The sequence below is a fragment of the Rhinatrema bivittatum genome, chromosome 7, assembly GCF_901001135.1.
Source record: "Rhinatrema bivittatum chromosome 7, aRhiBiv1.1, whole genome shotgun sequence".
Classification (NCBI taxonomy): Eukaryota; Metazoa; Chordata; class Amphibia; order Gymnophiona; family Rhinatrematidae; genus Rhinatrema; species Rhinatrema bivittatum.
The window spans coordinates 77,576,367-77,590,743 of record NC_042621.1 but is presented as its reverse complement, the minus strand read 5'-3'; the positions used below and the strand labels follow the sequence as shown (position 1 = coordinate 77,590,743).

General features: G+C 43.8%; 1 protein-coding gene across 6 annotated transcripts in view; it reads right to left on the bottom strand.

The window, feature by feature from the left end:
- CHD9 (chromodomain helicase DNA binding protein 9) overlaps positions 1-14,377 on the bottom strand; it is a 406,054-nt gene that overhangs the window by 278,450 nt on the left and 113,227 nt on the right. The gene's annotated exons all lie outside the window — the stretch shown is intronic.

The following is a 14,377-nucleotide window of genomic DNA, read 5'->3' as shown; positions in this document are numbered from 1 at the left end:
GTAAGGAACATGTACAGATGAACTCAAAGGGGAGGCAGGTAGGGTCTGTGAGGACTTACATCCTGTTCCTGGAGAACATCTTTACAAGTAAGGCGACCTTCACTTTAGGACAAGCAGGATGTTAAGTCCTCACAGACAGAGGGAACCCTTTTAGCTGTCTCCAATGAAAATAATAGGAAAACAGAAAGATAGCAAATATACTTTCTGTGGCATTGAGCCTTTTTTTTTTGCCAAGAGTACAGCCTGAAAACAAAAAAACAGCCATGGGGGAAATGGAGATGGATTTTAAACCTCAGATAGACCACACCTACTGTCGTATCAGAGTCTTTATCTAAATAATGAGATGTTAAGAGGCTGATCTCAAGTGGGCCACAGATGCCACCATGGTTTTAATGCCATCAGACAAGCCCATCCAGAGTGACATGCCTTGGCATAACAAAAAAAAAATGCAATCTGTTAGCCAATTAAGCAAGGATATGCTTGGCAACAGCAGTTCCAGGTTTCTTGGGGTTAAAAGAAACAAAAAGGCTGGGTGAACTTTCCAAGGCTTCAGTTTGCTCCAGATAGAAGGTACTTCTGCATTCCAGACCATGCAAGGTTTCTTCACCTTTGTGGACATGTGGCCTGGGAGAAAGTGTTGGGAGGACGACTGACATACCCTTAAGCAGGATCATTAGAATGAATACACAGTACCATCCTATCATGTACAAAAATAGTATAAAGTGAATAAGAGTTACTAATACCTGGGGTTCATGGATGCTGCATATCTAAGTGACTGTACCAAAAATATGACCTTCCAGGGCTGATACTTGAACTCACAGGAGACTAATGGCTTACAAGGAGCTTTCATCAACTGGGTGACTATTATACTGAGGTCACAAGAGAAAGCGGGTGGCCCTTCTTACACCGATTGATTCCCTGATAGACTTCTGCAAGAGTGGTAACCAAATCCTTCTCAGCCAATAGGGGGAGATGAGGATCATGGTCCCCCATCTGAGATTAGCAAAGATTTTGCCACTAGAAGAAATACAGGATAACATACAGAAGGCTCTCCTCCCAATCTAGGAAGAAGGCATCCAAGGATAGTTTGCCTTGAGTCCCTCTCCTGCAACACAGGTTCAGGACCCTTCTGTTCAGAGGAGACAACTAGATTCCTCACAGGTGCTCCTTACTTGTGGAATATTTGATGTGCTACTCCCTGCCAGGGACCGTTCATATGGGTCCAAGATTTGACTCAATCTGCCAGAACATTCTCCTTGTCTTCCAGGTATGTGGCCCTTAGGACCACTCCTTGAGAAATGGCTTAGGCTCACATCTGGATAGCTTCCTAACACAGAAACTACTAATCTGTTCACATAGAACATCGCTACAAAATGTCTGTCTGAATGAGGACAACTGATCTCTGAAAGCCTTTAGAGCATGCAGTACCGCTTTAGCTCCAGCAAATTTATGTGCTGGAGCTTTTCCTAAGCAGACTAAAGACCCCGAGTATGAAGTCCCTCTATATAAGCTGTTCAGTCCAGGTTGAATGCAATAGTGGTTAAGACGATTTGAGTTTGGAAGGAAAATCATCTGGCCAGATTTGATTGAATCAGCAACTAGGACAAAGGATACTTGAGCTGCTGGGTGATCTGGATCCTTAGTGGCCCAATTCCACAGTGATCATAGGGTTCATTGGGAGATGTGCCAAGGTAATGATGTGTACTGCTGATGACATGAGGCTCAAAAGCCTCAACATGTCCCATGCTGGTGTTTACTGTTGCAATGAGGAAGATGTGGCATCGCTGAGTGATAAGTGAGGTCATTCACTGGGCCCTCCAAGTAGCATCGCAACAGTACACTCTCCCTTCAGCTTCTTCTCTTCAGCTAGGAGAAGTTGAAAGTATACCAATAGGGGAACTTGAGGGTCCAAACGCAGAATCTGGAGATACCTGATTACAGTATTAAGGTGAAGAACCATTCAGAACATACCGGATGAAAGCATGGCTGCAGTACTGGGATGAAGACATGACTTGGATACACTGAAGACTAGTACCAAGGCTGAAGAACTTGAACAAAAATCTGGATGTAGGTGCCTCCTGCGGGTCGTAGGCAAAAAAAAAAAATCTCAGGAAGGAAGAGTCAAATCATGGAAGGCCCGTTGTGGGGACACGCTCACTGAGCTCACGGCCTTCGCAATCTGTTGTGAGCAGAGAAGGGCGCACAAGAGCATGAGTCTTCGTGCTATGATGCGACCAATACAACCCTGGAGCTGGCCGTGGTCCACACTGCTGGCGGTTGAGTGCATCCAGGAATGGGCATGCAGAACAGGAACACTCGGACATCCAACACACCAGGAACTGAGACCAAGCAATGTAATGCTGGTCTCTGGGGTAGCCCTCCAGCCACTCAAAAGCCTTTTTGGACTGCTGCTGTGAAGTGGTTTGTGTGTGAGGACAGAAAGGCTGAGGACTCAGAAGATGACTCTGGAGAAATAGCAGGCCTGAAACAAGACAAAGTCTCTGGCACTGCTGTGCACCCTACCTAATCTTGGGGCTGGCCATGTTGGTGTAAGCATTCTTCGAATCCAAGAAGAATGCTTACACCAACATAGAGAGATTTTGATGTTGCAGGAAATACCTCAGATTTGTACTAAGGAAACATGACCTCCAATATGATGTACTGCTGCTTGGCCTGGCATCAGTGCCATATGTATTCATAAAATGTCTTGCAATGGTTACTACAGGATGATTGACAATTCAAGAGCACAACTCAAGAAAGTGGCATAGAATTAATGAGCAAATCCATTCTGGTACTGGCGTTACAAGGATTTGTCGTCATATCCCAAATCCCATTTGAGTTTGTCACCTTTATTGGAAATTATAAGAGCATTTCTAGATACGACTCTAGCAAAAACCTTTCTTCCACAGAAAAGCATAATCACATTCATGTCTGCAGTGGGAGAGCATAAGATATGCCACATGGGTCAGACCAAGGGTCCATCAAGCCCAGTATCCTGTTTCCAACAGTGGCCAATCCAAGTCACAAGTACCTGGCAAGTATCGAAATATTAAATAAATCACAATCTACTATTGCTTATTAATTAATAACAGTTTATGGATTTTTCCTCTAGGAACTTATCCAAACCTTTTTTAAAAACAGTTACTCTTTTTTCAAAGAATGGACTCAAGGTCCATCTTGAACTTTTTCTTTACCAGGGATCTGTTCAAAATCCTTAGGTCTAAGATGGGAAGGTAATCTCTGTTTTCTATGAAATCAGGGAGTATTTATAATAAAATCAACAGCCTCATTCCCCTGGTATGGATATGACAGCACTGACATCAAAGAGGAAGGAGAATTCCTTTTGCAGAATTTCCTGAAATTGAGAAGCAAACCAAGAACTTTTTGGAGGGTAGTTTGATTGGATTCTCAGCATAATTGGGAAAAGGATACTGATTACCTCCGTTGGAAACCCTATTGTCTGAGGTTATACTGGGCCAATGGTTTAAGTAAACACTCAGCCTTTCCCTGACTGGAAGGTTCTCTGGCATGGATACTGGGATACTGGCTATACTCTACTGGATGCAGTCAAAACCCAATCTCCGGTTTTGGCTAAGATCCTGGCTATAGCTTTTGAGCCCTTTGCTGTATGGGATGAGAGCTCCCTGTTATTGAAAGAGATAAGCAGGCAGATGATAATTCCTCCTAGAAGGAGATTCCTCTGACCAGGACAGAGGGTTCTTAAGCTGCTGGGTGATCTGGTTGCTGTCTCAAAGATCTTGAGTGGCCCGATTCCATGATGATCATAGTTTCCATCGGGCTTATCTCATATGGAGATGTGCCAAGGTAATGATGTGCGCTGTTGATATCATGAGGCCCAACAGCTTCAACATGTCCCATGCTGATGCCTGCTGTTATTTCTCATCACAGACATGAATGCTATTATCCTTTCCCGCAGAAGAAGGGTTTTTGCCCGAATCATATGTAGCAGTGCTCTTATTTCCAACTGAGATGACAGGCTCATATAGTATCGTTTTAAATGTTATATATTTATGATTTTTATGGATGTTACTTTTGTAAACCGCTTTGAACTATGGCTAGGCGATACAGAATTTTTTTTTTTTTTTGTGGAAAACATATGGCCTGATAAACATGCAATGTTTTTGAAAGGGCAGAGTGAACCTCTGCAGTAGGTACTGGTGACTGCATGGGTGTGTGTCTGAAGTGTAGGCAGTGGCTTTTAATTTGAACCTCCACTTCCTTGACCTTCTCTCTCAAAAGATTCTCCCAACTGGAAGGGCACATCAACAAGTGTTTCCTGCACATTTTGTCCAAGGTCTGAGACACGCAACCATGCAGTCACAAATACCTACTGCAGAGGTTCACTATGCCCTTTCAAAAACATTGCATGTTTATCAGGCCATGCATTTTCCACACTCCAGACCCTTTACCCACTATGGATTAAGACATCACATAGAAACATTTATTTATTTATATTTATTTATTTAAAAGTCTTTTATACTGATGTTAGTCGAAACATCACCTCGGTTTACATGGAACAAAAGCAACGGAAATTACAAGTAACAGGGGAAGGGTAAGGGGTACAAAAAACCATAAGGAGAGCAGAGAAGCATAGGAACAAACAACAAGTGAACTATAATGTCATAAGAACAAGGTCATAGTCAAATTCAGGTCATGAGCCATCAAAATTCAATATTCATCAAGGGTGTTAGGGAAAGGCTTGTTTGAATAGCCAGGTTTTGAGCTGGGCTCTGAATTTGGTGATGCAAGGTTCAAGTCTGAGGTGGGTTGGGAGTGAGTTCCAGTGCATAGGTCCAGCAATGGAGAGCGCCCGATCCCTTGTAGCTGTGAGGTGCGCTTTCTTTAGCGATGGCACATGGAGGGACCCTTTGTTAGTGGTCCTTGTTGGCCGATTCGAGCAGGCAAATTGGAGGGGATCTGCCAGCCAGTTGGAGTGATGGGAATATAAGGCTTTATATGTATAATGGTCAGGGATTTAAAGAGGATGCGGGAGGGAATAGGGAGCCAGTGTAGGTCCTTCAGTATAGGGGAAATGTGGTCGTATTTGTGAGCGTTGGAGAGGGTTCTGGCTACAGTGTTCTGTAGCATTTGGAGGGGCTTTAAGGAGGAGTAGGGTAGGCCAAGAAAGAGGGAGTTACAGTAATCCATCTTGGATGCCAGTGTAGCCTGGACGACAGTGCGGAAGTCACTAGTGTGAAGGAGAGGTTTCAGGTTTTTTAAGACTTTAAGTTTGAAGAAACCCTCTTTGAGTATGGCACTGATATGTTTTTTGAAGTTCAGTTGTTGGTCGATTAGGACCCCCAGGTTCCTTGCACAGGGCTGTGCATGAGGAATCTTGATAGCAGAGTCAATTGAGAGTGCGGGATTAGTAGGGGGGTGATGGGATATGAGGAGGAGTTCAGTTTTGGCAGTGTTTAGAGCGAGGTGGAGGTTGGTAAGTAAGGAGTTGATGGCAGCGAGATGGTTTCCCCAGGATTCAAGGGTGACAGATAGGGAGCCTTGAATGGGTATAATGATTTGCACATCATCAGCGTAGAGAAAGAATTTGAGGCCAAGTTCTGATAAGAGTTTGCACAAGGGGGTGAGGTAAATGTTAAAGAGGCGTAGTGAGAGGACTCAGCATTGCCTATTTTCACGGTGAATTTCCTATTGTCGAGGTAGGATGAGAACCACTTAAGGGCTGTGCCGGAAAGGCCAATGTCGGTTAGGCGGGCAAGGAGGTGGGTGTGATTTATGGTGTCAAAAGCTGCTGAAATGTCCAGTAGAGCAAGAAGGTAGCTGTGACTTTGATCCATTCCCCTGAGTAAGTAGTCAGTCAAGGAAAGTAAGAGGGTCTCAGTGTTGAGGTGTTTACGGAAGCCAAATTGAGAGGGGTGGAGAAGGTTGTGAGTTTCAAGGAATTCTGTAAGTTGCGAGTTGACGACCTTCTCCATGATTTTTGAGATGAAAGGGAGATTGGAGATAGGGCGAAAGTTGGCAGGGTCCTTGGGGTCAAGTCCAGGTTTTTTGAGCAGTGGTTTGACCACAGCATGCTTGAGTGGGTCAGGGACAATGCCTGAGGAGAGGGAGCAATTGATAACATCTGCAATGGGTTTGGAAATGATGTCAGGTATGGTGAGGAGGGCTTTGGTGGGGATAGTGTCTGATGGATGAGTCGCAGGTTTCATCTTTTTGAAGATAGATGTGATTTCAGTGGATGAAACGAGTTCAAGGTCGTTAAAGGAGGACGAGGGTGGGTCAGTGCCTGTAGCAGCTGGGAGCGAGGAGGGAGTAGAGGGAAATCGGAGAAGGATGGTTGCGATTTTGTCATGAAAGTAGCGTCCCAGTTCTTCACATTTGCTGCTGGCTTCGCTGTCAAGAATGGGGGGGGATGTGTGTTTGGTAAGGGAAGAAACATAGGTGAAGAGGGCTTTGGGGTTATATTTGTAATCGTGGATTCTTAGGGCGTAGTAGCCTCGTTTGGCTTTAAGGGTGGCTAGCCTGTAGAGATGTAGTGAGGATTTGAATATGGATGCTTTTTGTGGGGATGGGTCTTTACGCCATGTGCGTTCTTTCTGCCTGAGCTCATGTTTCATTAGTTTGAGGTCTGGGGAGTACCATGGGTTTTGTTTTTTTTCAGATAGTTTAGTTTTGTGTGTGGTGATAGGGCACAGTTTGTTTGCGATATCTAAGGTGATGTGGCTCCAAGAGTCTAGGGCTGTGTTTGGAGTTGAACAGTTGAGTTTCAGAGAAGAGCTGGCAAAGGCTGAAGTGAGGTCCTCACTGGGGCAGGATTTTCTGTAGGCAAAAGATGTGGTGGAGGGGGATTTGGATGGTTTGAGTATCTTTATAGAGATGGAGGATTTGACAATAGCGTGATCGGACCATGGGACAGGGGTACAGTGTGGTTTAGAGGGTAGGCTAATGCTGGAGTTGACAAAGAGGAGGTCCAGGGTGTGCCCTGCTTTGTGCGTGGGGGAGGTGATAACTTGGGTAAAGCCGATGGCTTCGAGTGTGCTGAGGATGGCTTCACATGTGGTGGAGCGGGGGGTGGCATCAACATGGAGGTTGAAATCCCCCAGGATAATGGCAGGGGCATCGCTGTTGATATTGTTGGAGATAAACTCTATAAGGGGGGAGGGGTTGTGTTCGAGGATGCTAGGGGGGCATATACTAGGCAGACCTGGAGATTCTGAGATTTGAATAGCCCAATCTCTAATTTGTGTGGTGTAATGGTTTTTACAGGTTTGAGATTCATGTGCTTTTTAGCAGCGAGGAGGAGACCACCGCCTCGTTTCTTTGGTTTTGGGATGGAGAAAAAGTCATAGGTGTCAGAAGGGAGCTGATTGAGGAGGACAATATCAGAGTCCTTGAGCCAGGTTTCAGTGATGGCACATATGTCTGGCTTATGGTCATCTAGTAGATCAGACAGTATGACAGTTTTCTTGGATAGGGACTGAGCATTCATAAGCATGATAGAAAGGGTGGTGAGACCGAGGAGCTGAATAAAAGGGGAGACTAGGATAGGGAGGAGGAAGGATCTGCGGTGGGTGGACTGGGTGGTTAATAGGGGGTAATGTGTTCTGTGGGAGGGGTGATGGATGCGTGGGATAGGGAGGCTGGAAATGCAGGCCATGGTGGGGGGATAAGGAGGAACGGTCAGTGCTGTAGGCAGGGGGCAGATAGCAGGAGGAAATAAACAAACAGGGAGGTTGTGGTCACAAATAGTATATCGGTGTAAAGTGGAGACTGTAACAGTGAATTAATAGAGGTTGACGCATATACAACGGTGTCAGAAGAGTCAAGAGCAGATATTAAAGCTGTAAAAGATAGAAGTCACCTGATGCGTGTGAAGTTTTTGCTGAAAGTAGGTGCTTGGGCCAGGTAACCTTAATGGGTGCCTGGAGTCACAGAGCTGTTGGCAGACGGTGGAGCGTAGAAGAAGGGTCAAGCAGCGGTCAGGTCCTGTGGAGCAGCGGTACAACCGGAGGGTGCTCAGAGGGTGTACTAAGGGGCGCACAAAGGGGCTGGCCCCTTTGTTGTGCTCCTTAGGTGCGCGACGCCTGTGTAAGATGGAGATTTAAAGGTGGATTCGTTTAGTTTCTGTGACATCTTCCAGCTGGGGGAGGGGTTAACAGCCACGAGGTGGAGAAGGAGGAGAGGGTCCAATGGAGGGCTGGGTACAGGAGAAATCTCAATCCAAGCCCTGGATCCTGGCTTGGAGAGCAGTTGCACAAACAGAAGCAAGCAGAAATGAAGTTACCTGCACAAAGGGAGATTTAAAAGTACATTTGTTTAGTTTCTGGGACGTCTTCCAGCTGGGGGAGGGGTTAACAGCCACGAGGTGGAGGAGGAGAAGAGGGTCCAATGGAGGGCTGGGTACAGGAGAAATCTCAATCCAAGCCCTGGATCCTGGCTTGGAGAGCAGTTGCACAAACAGAAGCAAGTAGAAATCAACGCCATCCTCGGAAACATAGAAATGATGGTAGAAGAAGACCAACAAGTCCATCCAGTCTGCCCAGCAAGCTCTCACACTTATTTTCCCATACCTTTCTGTTACCCCGACCGCTGAGTTCAGGGCCCTTATTGGTAACTTTTTGATTCCAATTTCCTTCCAACCCCCCGCCATTGATGCAGAGAGCAGTGTTGGAGTTGCATCAAAGCAAAGTATAAAGTTTAATGTTTGAGGGTAGTAACCTTCGTAACAATCAATACCTTGTTAGATGTTGTCTGGATGTAAATCCTCTTTTCCTCATTCCCCTCCTGCTGCTGCAGCAGAGAGCCACGCTGGATATGCATTCAAGGAGAAGTATCAGGCTTGACTGGTTTAGGGTAGTAACTGCCTCAACAAGCAAGCTACTCCCACGTTTATTTGTTTAACCAGACTGTGCAATTCAGTCCGTGTTGGTTGTTGTCTGAATATAAATCCTCTTTTATTCATTCCCCCTGCCATTGAAGCAGTGAGCTGCGCTGGATATGCATTGAAGTGAAGTATCAGGCTTAATTGGTTTGTAGTCACACATCTGAGGGAGATGATCTGACACTCTCTTCACCTTAGGCAATATATTTTGTATATAATTGTCCATGAAGAGCTCATAGGATGCTATGTGGGCATTGAGCATAGCACCCTGATGAAATTTTCTTCCAATAAGGTTTAGGTATGAGAATCCTTCCTGCATGCACTAAAGAGTGGGTTCTAGACCACTTGGTCTTTTTGACAACAGATTAAACTATAACCACCTGATGAAGTAGTTGTGTTTTAAACTTGAGCATTTTGAATATCGTATATTGCATATTTGTTTACTGGTGACAGATTGGGCTGGGAAGGAGGTCCCACATTCTCATGTGTCTCCAGCAGGATTTCATGGACAGGCACTGCCACAATTTCCTTGAGGGAAATCTACAAACTGGAGGATGTAAAGCCTTGCTCTGGGCCCTCATCCTTTTGCTAATTAAATGGAAAGGTCTCTTATCATTCTCATAAAATCAAGAAAGGAAGGTTTTCCAGAGGAGACTCTTTTCCTGAGTAGGAAAGGGCTTCACGGAGAGACCTGTTGACTACTCAGATCCATAAGTATACCCCGGGAATACTCTGATTCCCAGTCAGAATCAAAGGTTGGTAATGTGGTCTGAGTGTGCATCTGGCTAGAAAACAAAGTCATTGTGAGGGTATCCTTTATCTACTGATGTCTAGAGCCTGATGAACTTCTGTGGCTTGGGGAAGCTTCCTCATGCCTCTTCAGGAAATGGCAGCAGTTCCTTCTGCCAGATGCCATAAAGGTCTCTAGTAGTAGCTGCATTCAGTTTGCAAGGCTAACAACAATGTTGATGACCCAGTACTTTGCAACATTTTGAAAACTGTTGATACCAATATCATATGGGAAGCAAGAGGAGCGGTCATTATCTTCCTGGAACACTTAAAAATTGGTGGCTGCCATCTGGTCCCTTGAAGGCTGTCACGATTCCTCAGGTTAATTAACAATAAGTAACTCTCAGTGGGATTAAAGCTCACTTTCTTTGGACTTCATACCACTGTTATTTAAATAAGCCTCTAACTTTTATTAATAATGATATTTAATACAGCATTCCAATTCTAACACACAAAACTGGATACATTGAAATGGTCTCTCTTGCTTACCGCCACCTCCCCACCTTAGGCGTGCACTATTGAAATAACTATTTTTAAATCTATTTAACATCAAGGCAAAAATTCCTTCCACTATTCAACTGCACTCTAAGCTCTATTAATTTGCCAGAATGCCACTGCTTGAGCAACAGTTACCCTCTGCTGTCACCAGTGGGCAACAAACAATTAACAGTACTGCAGCAAACTGGCTTGCAAATCACAAAACAAATTAAAAAAAAAAAAGTGTTGCTATGAAAAGGCACACTGACAACCATACACCTGGAACACTGTGCTTCCCATTAGGGAGCCGATCACAGAGTAATTTTGGTTGGTTAGGCTGAAATACGAATGTTCTCCACTTAGAACGACTATTTGCTTAGATAAGAGGGCTATCTAAATCTTTAAATAATAGTTCTTTAAAGCAGGATGACTAGTTAGATGGACACAGGAACACTTTTCCAAACAGCAAAGTTACTGTATTACATAAATCCTCATTGTGTGTACTATCATAGCACAGAATTACTACTCTGATGGGGGAGGGAAGAGACACAACACAAAACCTTGCAATAAGAAATGAAGAAACTAAAATGGTGATTCACAAGGAAAACAGGAAACAGATTCCAGTTAAGCAACTTACTTCAAAGGGACAGTGGACATATTTCAAACCCTCATTTCAGTTAAGAAGAGGAATACAAAAACAGAGGTTTCCCTTCAAACTAACTGTCCCAAGGATATGCATATGTGTCTAAAAAATGCTTATTAAATGTAAAAGTTGCCAATTAGCCTTTTTACTCAGCAAAAAGCCCTCTAAATGATGTGTGCAACACTGCTACTTTTCAAGGGGCATGAATGGCTATGGGATTGTCATGGGACATACACATTTTTTTTCACATAACATATACTTAAATAGGAGTGACATTCTCTGAACATTCACAAGGTTAAAGCATCATCTCTCTCTAGGACTTAAAGTGCAAGAATAATCAGACCTGCCATAGTCATGTCTCTGACCTTACATTTACTAAAGACATAGGGATGACCATCTAATACTAAAACCAATCCATTTATTAAATGTACAGGACAAGAACTAGAGAAAGCTATAGAAAAGCAGAGGCAAAAGCAGCTTCACTTTGAATTAAAATGTTGCCTGGTTAAATCTGAGTTTGAAGATTTAATAAAAATGAAAAATATATTTAATATGCTATTTCTGACTGAGTAAACCATAGGCCGGAAAGGAAGAGCAATAATGAATTCCAATGATTATTTCTGCTGCAGAATTATACGTGCCTTAAATACACTGCAGTTTCCTCAAAAAAATAATGAGTTTGTTTGGGAAAGACTGAAGGACATTTTTTTTTTTTAATGAGATACTCTGGAAAACCATCTTAGAAATGTGTTTGCTAGCTAATAATAGAAAAGAAAAATAATGAAACAATGTATGACGGGAAATGTCTACCACTTCCAAGAAACCATGTTATTCTCCCTCCTCCTCCTGTCCCTGCACGGTGGGTAGATGACTAGAGAGATGCTTTATAATACAAGGGAGCAATCAGGGAAAGCAAATGCTTAGCACATCAGCAGTGTTAAGGCCGGGGATTCGGCATTCGCCGTGCCTGAGTCTTTGCTGTCATTGTACACCAGGGCACACACTATAAACATGCTGCAGATCTTCAGTCACCTATCCTGTTCATTTGCTGCAGAATGTGTGCAGTAAAACATTCATTATAAAAGTTCAGGGACTTGAAATCTACAAAAACATGCTTTTCAAACTACCGACTTCATCGGGCAGGCACAAAATTCTTTCCACTGAGCGCACCACAATCTTGTTGCCGCATACATATTTATGAGTACATATTTCACGCTATATTTGGTGCACGCTAATGTAGCATTGCCAGTCTACAAGGAAGGCAGTTCCTAGAGATTCCACAGAAAACAATTCACATTACATATGCAACAAAAAGATAAATATAGAATGTGGATGCTCGCTGTTCAGACTGTAAAAAGCCCTCCAAACGGCAAGCAAAAGAATCTTTTGGCAGAACCATCTCCTCAGGAAGATTCGAACTAGAAGCAAAGAATCATATGTACTAAGTCTTCTAATTCTTTGTATTTGGCATAATACCTGGTTATTCCCTTCCTACATGATCAGAATTTCTTTCAACCACTCTGCAACAACATGGTCTAGAAAAACTGACAGGAAAGAATCACTGGACTTCTGTATCAGTAGGGGCAAATTTTTCCCCGTGCATTACTCCTCTCTCTAGTTGCTGTATGCCATCCGACCCTCAAAGATACCATTGGCAAGTCTGCAATTTCTAAATGGAATTCCTCCAATGCAAGCGTCTGAGGAGCTGTGAGCCAGCACACTAGTGCCGCCCATACCTATTGTGGGTTTCATGTTTGCAAAGGGAGGAGAGGGCAGGGCTATCACCGGCCCACAGTCCCATGGCTCACTACCTTCCCGCTGGCTCTGGTCGGCAGAGAAAAGACCCATCACACCCTGCTGGCTATTCAGCCATGGAACGTTGAGAGGAGAGAAGAGGAGTGACGACAGAGGATGGTGAGAGTGGAAGTGCAGAGGATAGGATCTGCTTTTCTTATTCTAAAGCAGTGGCTCTCAACCTTTTCTCTGTTTCGACACACCTGACAGGTTGCTCTCACACGTGTGACACATTGGGCACATGACTGTCAAGGGATTAAATGTAAACAGACCACCCCACCCCGATCCATTACAATGGGTGGAGGGCAGAACTGGGACATTCCTTGTATAATTCACCATGCAAAAAAAGATTATTTCTGGTGTCATCTCCGTAACAGCAACACAAACTCTCCCTACCGCCAGGCGCCATAGCCGTATGTAACCAATCATTGTCTGTCTCTTGAGTTATAATTATGAATGTCAACTTGCAAACCATTGTGATCTATACATGGAATGAAAGTATATAAAATGTCATAGCAGTTCACCACCAATGCATGTCCTATTGAGAAAACAAAACAAATAAGTCTGATACAGATGCCTACATGCTAGTAAAATACCTCACCTCAGTCTCACACACAGAAGCGACATTCACCAAGTACACACTGCAAGACCACAAATTACAAATATGAAGACAGAAACTGGAATGGAAACCCAGAAAAGTCACTCTGCAAGCAGTGTAAAACTGAAGAAATGGAAACAGAAATATAGCACCTAACAGCCCCAGGATCTGTAATAATGCACAGAAACTAATCTGCACAAAGTTACACCTGCACTATGGAATGCACTCCAACAGTAACAACCCTAACTATGAAAAGGCAACACTACAAATATTTAACCAGGCACTAAACACCAATACACCTCCTATTAGGAAAATAGAACAAGCCAAAATGCAATAGATCCCTACACAGAAACTACAAGCTTGCAGAATACTCTTACCTGGGTCACACACACAGAACATAGACAGGCCTTTACCAAATACAGAATAAAGTGACCATAACGTTAACATTTTTGCTTTTCCATTGTTGCATTGCATATACTCAGTCTGGCTTCTTGCTGTTTCTAGTTCAGTTTTGTCTGCATATTTCTATTTATATATATTCAAGAAATATAAAATAATAATTCTAGCACTATAATAAAACAGAATAAATGTTTCAAAACAAACGATAAATAGAACATCCAATCATTAGAAACTTATCAAAAATTAAAAATTCTCCAAACACTAATAAAATATTTTAAACAGCAGCCATCTCATAATACCAAATACATAAAATGGAGGTCAATCAAGAAAAATAAACTTTAAAAGCCACCATTACTTACCCTCTCCAGCAACTCTCCTACTCTTTTCCTTTTCAGGCCAATAGCACATACCAGAAGCAGCAATGGCTGCTGAAGCTCTGTCCTCACAGTCCTCTTCCCTAGGGCCCACAACTAGTCTCTCTCGCTCACACACACGTCAGTCACCTCGCCGACCAGTCACACACACACACACACACACACACACGTCAGTCACCTCGCCGACCAGTCTCTCTCACACACACACACACACACACACACACCTCAGTCACCTCGCCGACCAGTCTCTCACACACACACCTCAGTCACCTCGCCGACCAGTCTCTCACACACACACACCAGTCACCTCGCCGACCAGTCTCTCACACACACACACACCAGTCACCTCGCCGACCAGTCTCTCACACACACACCAGTCACCTCGCCGACCAGTCTCACACACACACACACACACACACACACACCAGTCACCTCGCCGACCA